This window comes from Oryzias melastigma, linkage group LG17 (genome assembly GCF_002922805.2).
Source record: "Oryzias melastigma strain HK-1 linkage group LG17, ASM292280v2, whole genome shotgun sequence".
In the NCBI taxonomy this organism is placed as follows: Eukaryota; Metazoa; Chordata; class Actinopteri; order Beloniformes; family Adrianichthyidae; genus Oryzias; species Oryzias melastigma.
The window spans coordinates 15,729,464-15,729,678 of NC_050528.1; positions in this window are offsets into that span (position 1 = coordinate 15,729,464).

Sequence of the window (215 nt, forward strand, 5' to 3'; positions counted from 1 at the left end):
ATAAATATTGTCTGAATAGAGACGTTATCATCATCATCCACCAAACACGACACATCAACCTCTCCTTTTCTTCTCTATCCTATTAAAAACACAGAGTGAGAAAGACCGAGGACACTCACACAAAGAGGGTAGAGATCAGCTGGACCTGTCTGTCTGCTCTAAGTGGAAACATCAGCATGACCTCTGACCTGAAGGTTTCCTACATTGATACTAAT